The 19,245-nt window shown below is 45.0% G+C and overlaps 1 protein-coding gene across 7 annotated transcripts in view; it reads right to left on the minus strand.

Moving 5' to 3' along the window:
• The window catches only part of LOC1277104 (tyrosine-protein kinase Src64B), a 73,115-nt gene that overhangs the window by 13,553 nt on the left and 40,317 nt on the right, over positions 1-19,245 (minus strand). For 4 of the 7 annotated variants that reach the window (XM_061652373.1, XM_061652369.1, XM_061652370.1 and 1 more), the window contains exon 3: positions 9,043-9,101. The exons of the other annotated variants lie outside the window; for them this stretch is intronic. The gene's annotated coding sequence lies outside the window, so the exon portion shown is untranslated. The remainder of the gene's footprint in view (positions 1-9,042; positions 9,102-19,245) is intronic. 7 annotated transcript variants of the gene reach the window in all.

Here is a 19,245-nt window from a genome sequence, read left to right on the forward strand (position 1 = left end):
CAGCGTGATTGTCACCATTCATTGCCGAAAAAAAACTACGCTGGCAAATAAATATACATATTCCCACCGGTCGTTATCGATCGATCGGACACAACACCTAGGCACTGGAGGCCGTGAAACTGCGATGGAGGAGAGAATCGACGCCCGTCATGGTGTCGTCGACGTCGTCGTCACCACCCTCTCTACTAGTAACGCACCACACGTTGGTCCTTCGAGCACGATGACAAATAGTAATATTTCATTTCCCAACATCCCATCCATCCGTGCACATTAGGAGTTAGTGGTGGCAGTTCGGGAAGTAAGCTATTTTTTGTGGCACAACACGCTACCACCACCATCATTTACGTCTTCCTAATCGTTTAGTTTTTCCGCTTGTGGAACGGTACAAACCGGTCATTAAGCGCAGCAAACACACGCGAGTTGTGGAGCACGTCGCCGGCTTGCACAATAATGGTCAGTGGAGTGTTGAATATTTGTCGTTCGGGGTCTGTTTTAATGCACCGAAAATGTTAAATCCATCACAACACGCTAGATGTAACGTGACTGATAACCTGGGCGAAGGTAACACATTCCATGTGAAGTAATAAAGTAGGTTACATGATCGAAACTAAAAGAACTAAAAGAAACGCTAATAAACACTTGAGCACACCTGACAGAGTAAAGTTCTCCTTTCGCACCAGGAGTTGGTCCCTATTCAGTGCACTCAACTAAACCACACAGCAGTAGCTGACGCTTATTCCAACAGTCTTTTGTAATGTCACGCCTTCACACTTTTACATCCCTTTACTTCGCACAGCTGGAAGTGGAAGAGCCCCGGTGGGGCTTGTGGGGGCGAGAGTTGAGATGGAAACCTTCACCTCGGTAGTGCCAACGGGGTCCTCGGATGTCCAATGGCGTGACAATGAGAGGGTTGACAGTAGCAGCATAAAATTCAAGGTTGCCGTCAGCCACCGACTCCAAACAGTGACGCTGGGACAGGAACAAGTGGACAGGAGATAAGGAGTGCTCGTATTGACATAAGCATATACAGAGCTTTTGCTAAGCCGACAAACAAGGCTGGGAGGAGGGTTAACCCCGGAAGTGGGTGGACTTGTCTCATAGGGCAGTGACATCCTCTTTGTGGCGCGCGCGTGCTACTGATTCGTAATTATTCCGGCAGGGATATTTATTGCTTTACATGAGTGGGTTTGATTGAAATAGATTATTCTAGCTATCAGATTGTGTATCCTACTTGCAACAAAGGCATTATAAGGTCAATGATGTAGAGTGACAGGGTAACCACTTCAAGATTTTAACTAAGAAGTCGGTCAAGTTGTTCAGCCGTCCATTACTGTACCAAGGCTATTTCATCCCCAATACTCTATTCTGATATAATAACCTGTAAAGGATAGAAATAGGAAAGCTGATAATTATGACGACTCTCGCTCTCCCATTACTGTTGGTTTAATAATTCAGTAAACAATCGCTTCAAGTACGCACAAATGGCACTCACCACATGGCGGTCGGGAAGGCACTTCAGTTTCGATAGCATCACCACACTCCACCGCGGTAAATCATCATCATTATCGACTCACTCGACTAGCTTTTCAAAGATACCGCACACCTCTTATACAAGCAGCAGCACCGGCAGTACACTAGGCGCAGCAGATGTGCGTACGAGGTCTCTCTTGCCATCTCCCCTCTCAAAAGGATAGCAACTAAGTCGAGTGTGATTCCCGCTGCAGGTGACGGTTTGGTCACCTCGATGTGCAACACCGCGAAGATACACACGCACAAAAAAAAAGGTGAGAAGAGCTTCTTGATGCGACGGACCGACCGACGTCGAAGGCAACAGTCCAAAAAGGCAAACCAACGCACTACCACCACCTGTCGTGATGCGTGGCTAGATCAATTTAAAACGGACCGTAGCGCATTAACGGGGACTAGAGCTAGAGTAGCTCAAAGAAATAGGAGGAAAAACCTGATACAAGCAAAACACACGCAAAGCCAGCAAAGATGTCTGGCTGGAAGAGCTTGTGGGTGCGTGCCGTGTGTGTGTGTGTGTGTGTGGTCGAAAGAAAATAGAGCCTTCTTATCGCTACTTTTTGTTTTCTTTTGCGTACAGATGTCTGTTGTTCCTCTTCTTTGGCTTACTGTTCGGGTTCAATCCTCTTACGGCAGAGCACTTCACAGATGCAGCGAAACCAAACACTGGTCCCGCATGTACACTGCACAAGACGCACATACACAAGGGGGGGACGGAGGAGGATCGTTTGTATTAAGAATAACGATGCTGCTAGAGCATAACACGATGCTTGGTGTAGGCACAAGGCTGCTGCTTTAAGAGAACAATTCCATTAATGCAAATACACGCAGATGATAGGAAGCTTGTGCGTGTGTACATGGGTGTGTGCCCACATGGGCTTCTGATGCTATTTCGGGTGCGCCTTGGAAGAAGAAGACGCCACAAACAGAGATCGGAACAAGAGCCCGATACGGAGGCGAGAAGCTTCTACGATGAGAAGTCGAGTGGGAATTTATTACCCAGACCTATGCTTATACCCCCTGGGGGGCGGCTGATGGCTGGCTTGCAGGAGATGGAGATAGCGAGCCAAAACCAATGTCTGGAGGGCATTAGACCTTAAGAACGGAAGCCCAGCAGTTGCAACAGGATATTTGCATTGATAATGTTTATTATGGGGAAATTTATTGGATAAGAAACAAAAACGGTACAAGTACGTTGTTTGTCCATTTTTTCGTGTGAATTTACCATGCTTTGCCCATAGAGCAGGCAGCTAGGACACAAAAGTATGCATCGTCATCAAAAATGAAAATTGTTGCTCTCAAACCATACTCATAGAGAAATATTAATATTGAGCTGAGAAACTTAAAACTTACTAAAAGAAATTGATTGTGTCGTTAAAAGGTAAATTCGGATTCATTTTCAAAATATTGCGAAGAATATTCAACATCTGAGATCTTTTAGTCAACTGATGAGTGCAGAGAGGGGTCATTACAAGTTCAAGAATGATCTCAAAACATTTTCTATTAAAATGTAATGAACATATGATATAAAACCTTCTCGTTCACTGTTCTACAGTTTGATGAGCTTTTCAAAACGTTGATTTAAAAGGTCCATTTTGTAGATACGCCAAAGAAAACACAACAGCGCATTAAGTCTTTGTTCTCAGTTTCGGAAACTGAAAACCAACGCGTTCCTCAGACATTGCGCCACTAATTTCCTTTCAATTAATTTACCATTAAAAGAAAGGAAACCCAAAAACGCCAATAATCAATGCCCCTCTATCCCTGTACAGTTGACTCATCACATTTTAAGTTCATGGTTTCCTATTGCTTTTTAGCTCCAAGACAACGGTCCAATAGACAGAACAGACGCTGCACCGCGCACACACATTCATGACAACAACGCGCTCTTAATCACCCTAATGAACGACAGTATCGCACCGAAATCCTCGATAGCTTGAACACGGTGGGGAAGCGCCCAATAATGTGGAGTCTCGGACTATCTATCTGTTCGCCTAAAATCCCGAACGCGACAGCCAATCCCTGAAACGATTCTGCTTTAATCCAATTTCGGAAACATCCGGCAATGAACGGCGCGCCATCGAGAGCACACGCGCGGTCGCGGTCGCGGACACCGAAATGGAGAGGATTTTCATTTCGTTTGCTTTTCGACGTTTGTGATGGTGGGACCATCTTCACATTAAACCACAGCCACATGGTTCGAGAAAGCAAAACAAAAAAGAATTCCAAAACAAAACAAAGCGCCATTTTCGAGATTGGAGAAATCGCTAACTTAGAATCACTTACGGCGAACGAAGTCGTTGCCAGGATTATCACATGCCCATGTGATCGGTGATCTTGGTGATTAGTAACAGAAAAAAGGTTAAATAGGAAAAAAAGAAACCGTTTGAACCGACAAAGCCATCAAAAGAAGAAAAGTTCAACCTTTTATGTCGTCTTTCAGGCGACATGATAATCATGTGAAATGTTCTTAACGTTGGGGTCGCCGCATGGTCTTCTCCATATCTCGATAACCTCTCAAAGACGTTTCTATCACACTAAAACCTTAGCGTATGGAATTGCCTTTAAAACAAATGCTAAGCTCAATGCGGTTTGATGTGCCTAGGCAGACAAACCCATCAGCAGAAAATTGAACACTCCTCGGACCCCATTTCAGCGGGGGGTGCAAAAGAGCAACATAAAAACAAACACTCCAATATAACACCAGTACCATATGTCTGCTAAGTCCGGCCGCCTATCGTCAAGATGGATATGTGTACACTGTTGTATTCGGTTAATTTTTGTGGACACACATTCATCCGTGTAACTCCCTCCCCTAGTCCACCCAGATGGTGCTGCCCCAGGACGGGGGGGGGGGGGGGGGGGGGCATACACTTTGCCTGGCGACGCCATAATGCGCGCGACCACATATTATCTCGTCGACGGATTAACCAGACAGCACCCAGAATACATCCCTACACCGTACGCCATCTATTAGAGACATTGTATCAATACCATTAGAAAAAGAGGGGGCAATGCCCAGGAATGCATGAAAACAGTTCAAACATTTCCATGGCCCGCATCATCAACATTTTCGTCGCACTTATCTGACCGAAATGCCCTCACCCGAGAAGCCCGAGAGTGCCAGAGAGCTTAGATAGGAAAGACAAATAAAAACATAAAAAAGGGCACACGCACGCGATGCGCGTCTGCCAATTTTTCCAAAAACCCCTTATAAGCGGGGACGAGGGACAGCCGAGCGCTAATGTTTTAACAGTTGGCCACAGTGGGTTTCGTGTCAACAACAGCAGGAAATGCGTTCGCACCGAGAGTAGTCAGTCGGTCGAATCGATAAAATCGCATCACTCTGCACAAACACACACACACACACACGAACTTCTGATGCTTTTTCCTCGAGCAGTTCCGAACATAAAACCCGTCTGTCGCTGATTATACGGTCAGCAAATACAATCTTCGCCCACGCCGGTACTGGGGAAACTGCCGTAGTTCACAGACGCGCAATAGAGCCGTGTGGCGATGAGTTATACACATCGTGATGACTGTTGTCCCTTAAAGACCATAAGGCGAGCAGCAGCAACAACAGGCTTTTTATACTAAAAAGAGAAATTAGACAAACCCCGGCAGCGAGTTTTTGATAGGCTTTCTTCGTATCACTGATTGATTTTCACGCCAGAGAGCTGACGGTGGAAGGAACTAAAAATTGACTCTCAGATTTCATGGATGATTGTTTAACGCGTTGGACTATAATCAAATGTTTGAATTCAAGGCAGTCTAAATTCATAAACTGCAGCCTTTATAAACTCCTTTATAATCTTTCATTCTGAGAAAGTTGCCGCAAAAGAAAACTTCAGTAAAGACATCCATTAATTTCAATGAAATAGCCCCACCAAGATGCATGTTTTAAGGCCGGGCTACATTGATCGTACTCGCAAGTGTAATTTTGATTTTCACTAGCGCATCTGGCGGCGGCTGACTGAAGCATTTTGCCAAACAATTTGGAGCCGCTTCAGAAAATAAGTTATTATTCCAGTGAAAATTGAAATTACACCAGAGAGTACGATCAATGTAGCCCGGCCTTTACATAAATAACTCATGTCAAACAGCCCGACAAAAGCATTTGCCCGTTCTTTCTAGAAATGGTTACACACATCTAGATAACACTCACCCTCCAACAACAGCTGAGCATTAAAGCAACCACTAATTTAATATCAATACTAGCCCTGTAGAAACAACCCCATGCGTTTGGGTCCTTAACCACCTCCGCCAAGTCTGTGTGTGGAAAGGCAAGTTTTGCGATTAAACGATTAAAAACCAAGCAATAGATTCTATCCCAAGGCACGTTTCGTGTCCGTCGCCGATGCAGCTGGCACCAAAAAAAGCGTTAGCAGGAGGAGGTCTCCGAACCACATTCCAACCGCAACAACATTTGGCAGCTGACCGAACGACCAGCGCGCGACCAGCTGCACACACGTGTGCCACCATCACAACCAGCGTCCAAAGACCGGGGCAGGCCGTTCGATGATAACAGTTATTTGCATTTCGGACGGACCTGGTAACTACAGTTAGGTTTCGGGCTGTCTTCTAGTCAGTCTACGGTTGGGTTGGCAAGAATTAATAAAAAAAGAAGGTATACATTTACCCTGGTATAGGGTGGTCCCCAACCAAATTGCCACAGCCGTTGTGGATTCTTCGAAGGGTGACCACACGATCAATTGGTTTCCCGATGAGAGTGAACCGATAAGAACACCACTTTCAAATCGAAACACTGTATTGATGATGATAGCTCAACCTCAGACCCAACCCCCAGTCGATTTGTTCAGACGGTTAGATAGTATGCATCGCGTCGTGACCAACACGAACTTCCAGGCGGCTCCGGCACATCCTCTCGCAATGGGAGATGCAATCAACAACACAACACATCAGCTGGTTTGGGGTGGACTAATGTTGGAAGGAACATTGGAGTACACGTTTACACACAGTACAGGGACAGTAGTCCAGCGGGTGGCGGATTTCCTGAAATCTACCGTCCATCAACTGACCTACATCTGGCCGAACATGGGGCACAGACAGAGGCGCTCGAGTCGTGATCGCTAACTCGTATTGAAAGCGCGCAGCATAAATCAGCATACCCATGCGCACGCTGCTCATCACGAGAAACAACACACACGAGGAGCGACAGAAAGAGAGAGAGTGCGAGATCTGAACAGATATCAATCAGAAACCCAACCGTACCAACCAACGTACCATGCAAGATCGCACCGGACATCTAGCGTGATGAGTAGCAGCGCGCAAAAGAGGTGCACGCGAAAATTCATTCCCTGAGAAAACACATTTCTGCTGTGAAAGGAAAACAAAGCACGGCTGTGGTGGTGGTTGTGATGCTTGGTCAGCCGTTTCCGCTTCGAGTGCGTTTCGGTTTTCAATTATAGTTACACGATCGCTACCTACTCTTGCGCAAATCATCATGCCGTCGCCGCAGCAGAGTAGAAAAAAGAGCATTTAGGAACCATTAGAGAGGCCTTTTTCGCGCGCGCACATATCCATTCTTCATCGTTTCGGACCACTTGCGTGCGGGTGAAGCTGCGAAGAAGGGATGATCCTCGCGGACTGATCATTGTTTTTTGTTTGCTTCTTCTTTGGTTTATCTACCCATACGAAGCACACACTCCACTTCGCACTTCTCCTTTCACCGGCGCGTGGTGCGGGGCTCCATCATCGGAATAAATATAGTTCGAAATGCGGACAGCAGCAGCAAGAGCCAGAAGGAGAAGAGACCGGTTTCCGGTGGTGGAAATGCCGTAAGCTAACCTACTAACCAAACGGCCTTTTGCAAGGTCCACCACATCTCGTCTTCATTTCGGGGAATGGGAAGATATAAAAAAGTATGATAAGCGAGCGGGTTAAGAAAGCGAACAACAACCTTGACGTTTACATTAGTGTCTGGAGCATCAATGATAATCTTGAATTCATCGACTCTCTCTCCAAACGAGCATAACCGATCGATAGGAGGCCTCTTCTCGATAGCTGCCTCTATCGTAGTAAACACATTGAAAGCCTGCACACTTCTTTACTCCCTCTGCGGAACGATAAACACACAAACAAATGCGTTTTGATGTGGGATTAGAAATGCCATTAATTGGCGCTGTTTCCAAAACCCTTCCCAACAACACGCATATGGGCCCCAGCTGGGGCTAATTAAAGAGCTACAAACTACTTTGCTCCAATCGATTTAACCCTACCGACTAAAGGCCCCACACTCTCTAAACCGAACCCTCTTGATGTTTAACCTCTATTGCGCGAGCGGATCCTCCAGAATGCGGTACACACGTCCCGGGACGCTATCCAGACTGAAAGTAGCGCAAATACCAGACCGTTCAACACAGCTGGTTGGCCGTGATGGTCCACCACCAATACACCTCGCAGGGATCAGGTTTTGCGGGATCGTTCCGCAACTGTGCAATTGCTGCTCCGTTACGTTCGGCACCGTTCCGGGGGACCGTAAACATTCGAAACAGGGTTACCTCTCTATTTGGTACACCAATTTAAATATTACCTCATGATGGCGCGCCTCCTATGGAGATGCATCGGAAGGAACGGAAACCATTAGGGCCGAGAGTAAGAGAGAAACAAGAGACACACATGACGACGTCAAATGACGCTGATGACCCCGTTCGTGAGTATTGCTGGCCACTGGTACCAGGGCAAGGCGTTCGGTCGTTTCCGACCTATTTCTGCGGGCAACGGAACAGAGCGGAGATCTGCTGCTAATGTGCAGCCGATCGGTAGGGTGAATTATTGACTAAGTTGAGGAGATTTCAGCAGTTACTGTTATCAATAGTGCTATCTTGTATTCTATTAAAGATGAGATGTTATTGATGGCATTGCATTTGAGGTCTTATAAACGATTTGTTTCATATTAAACTCCACTAGTTGCTATCAAATTAATTGTTGGATGATTCCACTAACAAATTAGCAACTATTTCTTGACAAATTTCAGCTCAAATAGCCTATTTTATGCTGTCCTACTGCGTTGATTTGCTGATTTCCAATTAATGCATTTAGCTGATATAAAAAAACCCGAATTCTGACAAATCTTTGTACAGTTTGTATTCTATACCACGTATCATATGGACGTCATTAGTCATCTTTTTGAAATCCAAAACGAGCCATAATCATCAATCAAAGTAAACATAATCAGTATTCTTTTGAAGTCTTCCAAAAACTCCTAAATGGAACCATTGACAATCATCAGAATTTTATAACGGCTGTGACAAACTCAGACCTTAGTCACTAACTTAGAGAGCTTGTCAGCCTTCTAATACGTCCAAAATGCTTGTAAATATCTCCAAAGTGATGCCATAGAAATTTAAACAACCAAGTCCCCAAAAAGACGCTTTACAACTGCACTCAATGAAGTGTCTATAGCTAGAGTTGGGTGAAATGAAAAAACCAACGCAGATTTTTGTTCTAAGATGTTTGATATTGAATTCCACAATATTCTAATAATATATTACTGACACGAAATGTTCCTATTATTATTGATTAGACCCACATGGCACTTTAAGTATCTGAATTACCTGTAAGCAAAGAGAAAAAGGAGAATATTAAATATGAATATTAATATTTATTATTAATTAAATATTATCAATAAATCATATGGAAGTGCTACGAAGTTATGTCTTAAAAGGTTACAGCAGATACAAAAAAAACGAACAAATATAATTCAAAACTCCTTTATTGATACTGGTGTGACCTCTCCGAAGCGCATCGCAGTACCATATTTTTTGATCACACATTAAAGATCACCTCCTCGTTGGAAGCGCAGCATAGGTTGGACGAGGCAAACAAAATTTAATGCTGTCGCAATGCTACGCACCACCACTATCTGCGGCCCCTACGCGATATGGTTCCCTATGACGATGACGAGATGCCAGCACCGCTCTGCACCGGTGCATGCGCGTGTATGTGTGTATAAAATGACAAACGATAGAAAGGTTGCCGAACCATGCACACACCACACACACACACGCACACTCGCTCCCTAATGAATACCATTATGCAATTTAAATTCAAAATCTACCGTCGAGAAAGTGTTCGAGCCGCATTGCTGCGTGATGATAATCATCATGTTGTTGACGATCGGCGAATGGACGACGAACGCCGGGGTTGAATGGGCGAGAATTTATGCTATTAAGCACGTGTGCCGGGGTGGGTGGAAGCCGGTCGTGCAAGCCGTCGGCTAGTGTGGGTGTACAACATAACTATACGTGACCTCACACATCGGGGCGGATCGTTTATCTGGCGGAACACGCGTGCCTTTTGCCCAGTGCCGCCCAAAAATGACATGCATCATCGTTTGGGCCGGCGGTCCCAAATGGTGTCAACCGTTCACAGGCGCTTCCTCTACGAAGGGAGTACCTTTGAAGCCGAGACACATACATACACGCACGGACGCATCATGAAAGGTAAGCATCACGGGAAATCATATCATTCGGTAAAGCGGTTCCGGGCGCATACTCTAAAGCAAGAGCGACAAAACACACACGCCAACACAACATTCAACGCCAGTGGATGCAATAAAAATATAACTCCCCCATACCTTCAACGCAAAGGTGTTATAAATGCAGCTGAATTGCAGCTTAAAAACATCAGCTCTTTTACAGCGCAACACACACACACACATTTCCGGGTTCGGGATGCGATCGTTAAAAGCGTCTATAAATTACACGATTTTTGCTCCGCATTGCCGCCAAGTCATGGCACCTGTTTGTCTTTCGACCCTGTGGTCTTCTGCTATCAATTTGCTTTTCATTTCAGCCGGAAATCAGAATCATACTGTGTGCAATTATGTTACAATCATTTAAAAAAAAATCAGTATAAATTAAAATCCGAACGTGAATTAAAGAAGACTTCCAAAATTGTTGTTTGTAGAAACAGGTGTTGGTTCTCAGTTGTTACAAAACACATCCAGAACCAAAAAAAGAGTGTCTCTTCTCAATCCCAAAAGGCCACATGGTGCTCGAAAACAGAAACAGATTAAAGGGCGGCGGCAACAATCGTTTCACTTCAAAGGAGAACATGTGTTTTGGCGTTTCTTTGAACCGGCCAAAAGGTACCATATGCTATGTAAAGGAAGATGAAGTCCTAATAACATCAAATAAGAGGATTTCTTCAAATGTAAACTAAGTAGCGTTTGGGTAAAATTTGGACATTTAGCAAACTGAACCACATCGTGTTCTATTGGAAAAAGCTCCAAATATACGGTTGTGAAATAAAAACCCAATCATTTTCCCAAAGAAAGAAAATTGAAATTTAATTTCAGAGGCGAAATTGAATGTCTGTTTTGTAATTGAAAACACTGAAATAAACAATATAATTGCTTCTGCATTGCAACTTAATGCACCCAGCAGTACTATCAGAAACCGCCACTTATCAACGAACGCTTAAAACGAAGTAATGCACAACATCAAAGCAAACCTAACCGCTTGGCGTTATGTTCGGGTTGGTTTGCAAAACGTACCGCCACCAACACCCGGATGTCACCCAGGTGTTAAGTGGAGAACTCTAGTCAACCGGGTTCCGAAAAAGCGCTTTAAAGTTTTTTCACCTTCAGCGAACAAGGTACACGTGTGTCCCTAAGTGTGGCACTGCGTACAACCTCAAGTGAGGAATCGTATTTCTTCGCTAGGAGCACACACACATAAGCCAATCACGGAGTTACCCACTGGAATTGGGTTCATGTAGTACTACTTCAAGCATTTCCTAACTACTAACAGCTATCACTCAGAAAACTCTGAACTGGAAGAGGATCCTGCTAATTTACTTACAAGACGGAGCACGCGGAGAGGGTGGTAGCGTATAGTGTGTGGTGTTGTGCCCTACATTCAACCGTACAGTAATTGGCTCAAAATGCATAGGAAAAAGTATCAACGACTCCTATTATATGCCAATGCCCTCCCTCCTCTCTCTCTCTCTCTTTGAAGTCCACACAAACGGCAAAAACTACTCCACTACACAACTTCGCTCGTCAGGCGGACGAACTTTTGACGATGTTCCTCTTATCAGTGCTAACAACGTTTTGCATTCACTTACTTCCACCCCTCTTTTGATTCTTCTATTCTCAGGGATCATGCACACAAACACATAGACAAAATCATGCAGGTAATGCACGGAAGAAAACACGATGGCGATGGCAACTGTATGCGCTCTCCAGCAGTTTGATGCCAGTGAAAAGACGATATGCGCCACTAATAACACAACATACACACAACAGTACGCTCCATTCAACAACACCTATCTATCTGGGGAGGGCTTTCTCATTCAATACTGGCACTGGCACTGAACAGACCCATATGAAAGATGTCAGCATCATCATCATCATCATCATCATCATCATCGTGACCATTTAGCTCACAAGTTGAGATGAAGAGAGTTCGCTATTATCGCTTTGGGGACGCGTGTACCGGAGCGAGCACACAAAGATGCTCATTTTGTCTGGAAACGGTTTTCGTTTGCACAAAAGCGGGCTTGCTGCAAGATAGAGCAGTGAAGCTTTTGTAAGCGAGTTGACACACACACACAGATATTGGCTTTTTCTTTTGAGCTACTGATGCGACAAATTGCATCCTGCTATTGCTAAGGAGCAGTGAGGATTAGCTCTTTCTTCCGTTTCGTTATAATGCGCCACTTGCGAACCCCAATAAGGCACCCTCCCTTTATAAAGATAACCCTCGCGTAAGTGAATGAACAAGAGCGTAAGATTAGTGTTTAATGTTAGTGACAATCATTTCCAGCTGCTTTGCTTGTGCAAGTACAGGATGCAGTTGTGTAACCAATCTTGCAAAATCGGGTTCAACACGTACGCGAAAAGGTGTGTCATTCTTCAATAGAGCGTGATTTCCAGAGGACATACTTACCCTTTATTCTACACCCGTCCCCCACCAACGACTACCGATGTACTAATAGTGTCAAAAAGGTTGATGAAATTTTAATTAAACTCCCATTGTTATCGGTAATGACACCTGCGGCTGCTGACTCTGGGCAAAGTTTTGCGCCCCCAGTTCTGCACAGGGTGCGCTTGTCATCTTTCGCAGCAGTTTACAGGCACCTTAACAAGCTTAACAGGGTGTTCTACGGTGCGGTGAAAGGATGCCTTGTCTTGATCGGGGAGGAGAGAGATCGTGCTCTCTCGGCGGATTTTATGACATGGAATGTGCTAGCGCAGTTTTGTCACGCCTCTGTATCCTTTCTCCAAGACACAACACACACACACGATCTGTGTACGGTGTGGTGTGTAAACCTGCTGACGGGCAAGAAATGGGCCCGAGAAAATTGGATTAACATTATACAAATATTGCGTTGCCATCATCATCGCCAAAGCTCGCGCACGACAGTTTCGAACGATGTAACACTATTCCGTGTGGCGTGTCTAATGTAAGACGAAGACAACAGAGGAGCAATGATTTGATAAACCACACGGCGTTTGAAAAACGAACAACTTTGATGACAGACGACGACGACCACATTTCAGGCAATTCAAACCAACGAGGTAGAATCGTTTTCACTCTGTACCAAATTTGAGAAGTGCTCATTGGAATTTAAGGTTCTACCACTTCTAACAATTCCAGCAATACAGATGTGGTGGTGTTCACAAAAACAACCATTTCAATCCAACAGCTCCACAACTACCTATATTCTGTCAACTCTGAAAACTTTCCCAAAAAGACGATTTGTTACAGCACTCGAAAAATAACACCACCCGCGTAATATGCTCCCGGTTCGTGCATTCGCCTGGTTGCGCACAAAACGCGAACGAGAGCGTGTATGAAAGCTCACACAAGAACGGAACGTCGCCATCAAACCAAAATATGTTTCCCATTGCAGCATGCATGCATGTTGCACACTCCGGCTGGCATGCTGCTGTTGTGTGTTATACCGCCCCAGCTGCATCGCTAAACAGCTCCCGGGGCTTACAATGAACGACGGGCACACCAGCCGGCCAGATTGCCGAAAAAAAGAGAACCATGGCGCAAAAAATAAAACCACATGAAAGATATTTATGGCAGCGGGCGCACTCGAGAGCAGCGACTGTTTGGATGTTGAAACTTTAAGTAGAACAAATCGGTAGGTCAAAAACCCGAGCACACCGAGCCGGTGCATTGGCATGAAGAACACGGGGGAGGACGCGGAAACAGAAAATAGCATACAATTTGTATGTCTCGGCCGGAAGTAAGGTACAGGGGTTGGGTTTTTTTGTGTGCATTCTACACCTCCTCGGCTCTTTACAGACAGCAAGGAGTCACTTTATCATTACTATTGCGTTCGTTTTTGGTGAGCGGATGCGATGCAGAGGAAAAAAATGCACATTAAGGTGAATAAATATTGCTGGCAATATTTTACACCAGGTCTCTTTCTCTCTCCTCTTTGTATGGTTTTGAATTTTACACAGCTTAGTATTGTGTACCGTACCATCAATGGAGCAAAGGCAAATGAACGTTTTTTGGGCTGTGTAAGAATGAGGAAGCAACAGAAAGGTTTTGTTTTGATGAATTGCAATCACAACAACAAAATGGGCTACAAAGAGTGAAGAAAATGTCAGTAAAAACATGGAATGGTTTTTCTTTATCATATAGTGATGCTTTACAGCGTTTCAATTCACTACTAAATCAAATGATCCTATATAAGTGTTTTGCACTGTACTGTAGTAATGTAGGTTCCTCGTAGGATTTATCAAAAGTCATTTTGGACGGCTTATAATTTGCTAATTTTTTAGGTCGCATTTATTCTTTACAAATTTTCTCCAACATCAAACTTAATCTTGTTGTATGCAATCTTTGTTCACGATCGTATACGTTTTTTGACAGAGAAAATGGCCAGTGAAATTGGACATTAAAATCTCTGTAATATAGGTCACTTTATCATCAAAGTTCCGGATAACTTTGTGTTGTGATCACTGTATTAAAGTCATTTTTTCAATTTATTCAAGATCTTCTTCAATATAAATGGCTAACAAACCCTGCAATACTTGCATTGCATCGAATTCTCTACTTAAAACCTTCGAGGACAATTCTTACTTATTGTTTTGCAAGAACGCATTCCCCTTTAAAAAATATATGCTTCACTTAATATTCACCTCCAGCAGCACAAGTGCCGTGGTTCTGCGGTTCTTGCACCATAAAACTGTCATAAAACCTGTCGCCTGTTGACGTTGTTCCCGAGATGTAACTCAAACGCATCCAATTCTTCGACTTCGGAGACACTTTCTGACAGCGTTCCCTAGAGTGGAGGACCTTACGGGGAGGAGACAGAAAACCAAGTATATTCAAAACTAAACTGAACTGGTCGTCTACTGCGACAAAGGGACGACGAGGACACGACAGCAATCAAAAGTCACTTCCGAGAGTGATTAAAGCACAACCCCTCCCCAATTCTTCATGCGACGGCAAAGGATTCCCCCTACACTTGCTGGGGAGTAGACTCTGGTTGCGCCTCATTGCCGATTAAACCTACCCTCCGGCCCCTGAAGACACGCGTCCACCGCGGACGAACGACGACCTCGGGCGAAAGGAAGTCGGATAGATTTATTTGGAATACTAAAAACCTAACCTCGGCAACACTTCCACACGCGTTTGTCCCATGAGGAGCATACGCCCGCCCTGCGTTCGTTCTAGTTCGTTCGTTCTAGGCGCATTCGCTTATGCCGTGTGCTGTCCGGATGAGTATTCCGACCGTGTATTTATCTTCCGCAAACCCTGGCAATATAAGCGAAGAGAGAGACATACAACGAAAAAGGCGGCACCACCCCGCTTGTGTACTCGTTTCGATTTCCATCCGTAAATAAGACACAAGATGCAAAACAGAAACATTGCGTACATATACCGCCTCTACCTATTCTCTTCTTTTCCTCCTCCTTACGCCATCATCGAAATGTCTAGTGATGTATGCGCATTCGGAGAATAAGTACCGCACACGCACAGAATACGCAACGACGACGACGACGACGCACCCGTCAAACGCGCAATCAGCGTGCCGCTCTAAGGCTTCATCGGCTTGGACGACGCGCTTGAGAAAAAGACCATAAAAAATCGAATCGTTAGCCATACTTATTGACGAAAAAGATCTCCATCACATTTCCTGTACACAAAACTGTACAAACAAATACCGATCGTATTGGGGGAGTAAAAATTCTGAAGTCGTCCACAGGAATACGCACCCCGAGAAGTAGTATTTAATTCGTAATCGAAACAGCACCACCAGAAAGACACACATACCCCATTTGTTGCTCCACATGAATTTCCACATCGCGTAATCTGACACCTCCACTTGAGAGACAGTGAGTTGCACGGACGACGAAGACGACGGTCACAGGTCCCTGCCTCAGCCGATAATCCCTTTACGCTAAGCTGTTTCAATGAGCCGTGTAGGGTGGGCAAACACACCGAACTCCACCACTTCGCGGTACAAAAACTCTGATCCGAGGGCATATTTAACGCGTTTAGCTGGGACTGGGACACTTGAGGTCGTCGCTGCGTAAGACAGGGCGTCGTCGTCGTTGCTGCGGATGGTGGCAGCGTAATTGCACATCTCATTACTTAAGATTTAATGCCTCTTTAAAATCGGCAGTTGCGAAACACTTCACGAGAGGCATAGAAGTGCAGTGAAAGTGGAATTAACGGGGCGATGTTCTCATATATTGGGTTGTTGTGCTAACTTTTTTCTTGTGATTTAAGTTCTTCCACATCAATTGCTTTGAGTGTTTACTTCCAGACTCGTCCTGATCTGGGAGCTATAGATTGCCTTTTCAGACCTCAATTTTTATCAGATAACAAATTATCCACACTTTATGAAGTTCTCTCTTATAGTATCTAAACCCCACAATTCGAACACACTTGAATTCCACCCTCAGTTTTATCTATCCCTCGGTGGTCTTCTTCCGCATGATGGAGACGGTTAGATCCAGATCGTTCCTGCGGGAGTGGTAATAATTACTCCAACGGGCGCGCGTTTTAATCATACCGAACCACTTTTGCCGTTTCATGCACCATTTGTAGCTCTCTTCGCATGAGCCAAGACCCAAGTAGTACAGTCCGCGGGACAACAGGAGGAGCCTACCGACATTCATGCGCTCCAGGAAAAAAGCAATATCTTCCTCTGTGCAGCGTCGTGTGCGTACTTATCCCAAGCTGCAGAAGACCCGCGGCTGCAATCGTGCTCATAGCATTAAATTTATAGCAAATGATTAATATAAATGCGGGCGATTAATCTTCTCCCAAACCCGTGCAGCACACACACACAGCGAGAGCTTCTCTGGATCCCTTTGAATATTGGAGGAGACGAGGTTTGTGGTGTCTGTTCTGGGATTTAGCCTTAATCTGCTAAATGAAACATTCCACAATTTGTAATTGTTTCATTCGTTACGGTTTCGTGACTTCTGAACCTTAGAGCGCTTTGTTGCTACAGTTTAGTTCTTATCTTAACAAACTCTTGCTAGAGCCTCCGCCAAAAGGCCATTCTACACAAAAGCATATGGCGCGGCCAATTTGTTTCAATCAAATAGCTGACGAGCCGCAACCGTCCGGCGCACTTATTGAGTGATCCGCGGCTTTTCTCTACCTACGGCCCCCTTTATGTTTGAAAAATTATGAACTAAAAATAAACGGCCTAACACACAGCGAATCACAGCGGAAGCAGAGCAATGCTAGGCGCGGTACTGTTTCAATCTCAAATGCTGAGTGCGTAGTGCCTGATGTGAGGATGAAGAAGAATTCATTTTAAGCCTTGCTTTCTTCCACACGAATCTACCGGGAAAGTGCCGGGAAACTGGCGGGAGATGAATCATGGGCTGCAGTAGTAAAAATAGTCTCCCCTCTGTTGTTTTCCCTCCCGATTCCGTACATTGACACTTGAACCATTGGCAAAGCATGATGATTCATCGATCCGGGAGGAGATGCTGCACAGGCTGGCTGCTGGAGAGCACCGGGAAAGGAAAATTTAGCTTACTCATAGAACCAAAGCAGCGCGAAAGAAGCGAATGAAAGGCCTGAAATGATAAACGAGACTCATCCATGCAAAAAATCATCTCGGTCAAGACGGAAAGTAGGGGAAAATCTCATTACACACCAACAAGCGCTGGAAGAATTGATGGGAACAAAAGCGAAGCAGTGAAGGCTCTTCTACTCGATACAAATTAAAACGGCCAACCACGGTCTTCTTCAAGCAGGAAAGGAAAGGAAGCGTCGTTGTTGCATATTTCTCTCTCGCGTTTCCCGTTTGGTGAAAGGTGTTGTGCAAAACAGCAAAATTAAAGCGATGGAAACAAATAAAATGCGCCACGAATTTGTACCGCTGATAATTGGTTTCCCGCCGCCTCTCGGTGGCTTAATATACCGGAAAATTCAATTATAACGGGCCACACGGTAAGCTAAACGGTTTGGGTCCGTTTTCCATTCCTTTTTCATTGCAGTACATTTTATTCCTACTGACCCAAGTCTTGCGTTGTTCTGGTCAGGAATTTGCATTTTTGCGTTGAGCGAGAACAAAGTGTAGGGCTAGCTTATTGGAGAAAATTGTGCGGACATGCAGCATAACATTTCCCAAACACAATTCTTGTTTTGCTTTGACGGTTAATCCCTTTGTAGTTGATACCGTGGTACGTGGAGCACGGTCATCTTGTTAATTATCCAACCCGTGCGCGCCTGCAAAGTGTAACCGATACGAGCGCTTGGCAGCAGCAGCAGCAGCAGCACCAGACCCATAAGGTCACGTCCTATTGACCCATTTCTTCGACAAGCCTTTGCGTTGTTCACTTCTCGCTACCTTTCGCGCACAAAACCACCAACCTACAAGGGGTCAAATGGAGATCCTTTTCTGCATCTGCAGTGGAAAAGGAAAAGCGCGCACTGTTACTTTCATTCACACGTGTGCGCGCGGTTGCCGTGCGGAAGGCGGAAAATGTGCACCACTTGAGGCTGTGCTGCGCTCTTCTAGCTGCACAATCTTACAGCTGTGCCGAAAGCTCTGCAGTGAACACCTTTCTTCGTTGCCCGCTTTTTGCCTGCTTTGCCTCTTTCTTTCGAGAGGTTACATCGGTTGCCTAGCCGCCCTCGGGGAACGGCTTCAACCCTTGACCTGGTGAGGTCGTGGTTGTCTTGCAACAATCTCTCTCCCCTAAGAAACACCAACAGCTTGGGGCGTTAGTGGCAAAGCACCACACAACACCACCGCTGACAAGATGATGGTGGTAAATTTCGCTGACCTGAAAGAATGAAAAGCATTCTCGAGTAGTGTGTCACACCACTGTTAACATTCTCGCGCATTGCAATGAAAACCCAAAAGGGAGTGTGTTTTGAATGAACACAAACAAGAACCAGCAGTAGCGTTAACGGCTAAGAGTAGGGAAAGGTTTTCAAGCAGCACTTGCTTTCTACAACGAAAAACAGAGGAACCCTCCTCTACTATGCTTATTCTAAGTAATTAATATTCGTGTTTCAATATCACAACACACAAGGTTAACGCTCCAATTCGCCTGGAGGTATTTCTGCCAGTCTCTAATGGAGAAATGTTGCAATCCTAAGTAGCTTGAAGATTGTACCAGCATGTCGGTAACACTGCTTTGTCTTCAGATCCACAGTTCACGAGGAAAGGTACAGTGGCAGATTTACGATACTGTCTTAAGGGACCACTAATTGTCATCAGCTGGCCCAGGGAGGGTAATGAGAAAGC

The sequence above is a fragment of the Anopheles gambiae genome, chromosome 2, assembly GCF_943734735.2.
Source record: "Anopheles gambiae chromosome 2, idAnoGambNW_F1_1, whole genome shotgun sequence".
In the NCBI taxonomy this organism is placed as follows: domain Eukaryota; kingdom Metazoa; phylum Arthropoda; class Insecta; order Diptera; family Culicidae; genus Anopheles; species Anopheles gambiae.